Here is a 1,689-nt window from a genome sequence, read left to right as displayed (position 1 = left end):
AGAACAACCAAGCCTCAACAGAAAGACATCGGTGATGGTAAGACAAACAGAACCTTAGCTGCAGTAATATAAAATATTAGGAAGAGAAACTACTTTTTTTTAACTTGGCCTAAATAAATTCTCATTTATATAATTTATTAATATAAACATAATTATACTCTCCATTAATATTGAGTTAATAAACTGTTTATATGGATATGTATGTTATTAGTTTTCAACAAATAAATATTGTTTCTCTATTGTTTACTGCACCCCACAACTATCACCTTTTTTACAACATTACTATATTTTAGGCTCATTTTTCTTTTAAAGGTTATAATTAACCTGTTGACATTGCTATTATAGAATAAACAAAGGCTGGCCTTTAGTATTTAATTTTGAACAGCTTCGAGTTCAACATATTATTGTTTGATAATAATAGTAGTGCCTATATATTGTTAATGGCATTCAATGAATCAATGAAAATACATTCAGCCAAATCGAGTGATTACAAAAATCTGATTATTGTTTAAAAAGGTTAATATTATAGCTATAACCTTCATTGCAACCTTCAGTTTTTAGTTTATTTACTATATTCTATTTAGCTGTGGGTATGGTAGCAATCCTAAAGAGGGCGCTACATCATGATTGTATCTTGCTTGTAAAGCAGTACAGACCTCCACTGAAGGCTTATTCCATAGAGTTCCCAGCAGGTAAGACAAGACTTTTTTTATACCTTGTTTTTTGCAAACTTTTTTCTTAAAAAAAGGTCATCAGATGTGGGCGGAAAAAAAATATAAATAAAATTTTGTTTTCTTAGCAAAACGGTTTTGCCAAAATCATTCAGATGGAGGAGGAAATAAAATAAAATGTTACTGTTGAAATTAAACAGTGTATTAATGGGAAGGTTATTAGGAAGAAATTTACATATCTTATTTTTGGAGATTTCTAGGCAGCGGCAGGCATAATAATTTTTTTTCTTTTTCTGGTATTTCCCGTTTTTCATGGAGGTGGGTACACTAATTAGCCAAAAATAATTTTTTTTTTTATGTTCATTCGAAATCATCAATATTGGCAGGTGGCCAGAAACCTTTTTTCTTCATATTTAAATTATATTTCTTTTCATAGTTATCTTTTTGAAGTACTGTAGATATATTTATGTTGCAAAAAATTTGTTAAACATTGATAAAGGACTTATTTTTATTTGCCAGAAAAATATTTTTTGCTGAGTGTGTTGTTATTTTATTTACTCATAATTAATATAATTTAATTGTTAATATATTATTATGAAATATTAATTAATTGTCATAAGTTTATTCAATATAGTTTGTACACTAATGTTTTAACTCTTGATAACAAATTTTATTAATTTGTTTACAGGATTAATTGACAAGAATGAAACTGCTTCAGAAGCTGCTGTAAGGGAACTAAAGGAGGAAACAGGTTATACCGGTACCATTCAAAGTATATCACCAGGTAACAATCTAACAAATTATATTTTACTGGCTTCATCATGTTGTTTTTTTTATATTGAGTATTCCATAGCCTAAGTAGTAGGACCAACCCTTGTGTTACATTCTTTAAAGTGCACATAGCTAGTTGCTCACGCCCCTTCAAAAATTACTCGCGTTTAATGTAACCGAAAAACACCTTATTTTGCAAATTAGCGCCCCTCAACTGATCATCGACCCCTCCACTTCAAATTCTTCC

At 29.3% G+C, this 1,689-nt stretch overlaps 1 long non-coding RNA gene across 1 annotated transcript; it reads left to right on the top strand.

Annotated features, from left to right (window-relative positions):
• On the top strand, positions 1 to 1,468 carry LOC117102348. The gene is made up of 3 exons (XR_004444401.1): positions 1 to 37; positions 585 to 692; positions 1,360 to 1,468. It is a non-coding gene; the product is annotated as an uncharacterized LOC117102348 (long non-coding RNA).
• The last annotated feature ends 221 nt before the right edge of the window (positions 1,469 to 1,689 follow it).

This window comes from Anneissia japonica, unplaced genomic scaffold, assembly GCF_011630105.1.
Source record: "Anneissia japonica isolate Jap-2015-1 unplaced genomic scaffold, ASM1163010v1 scaffold78376_len1689_cov193, whole genome shotgun sequence".
Classification (NCBI taxonomy): Eukaryota; Metazoa; Echinodermata; class Crinoidea; order Comatulida; family Comatulidae; genus Anneissia; species Anneissia japonica.
Note: the sequence above shows the minus strand (reverse complement) of the source record. Positions and strands in the feature narration are given on the sequence as shown.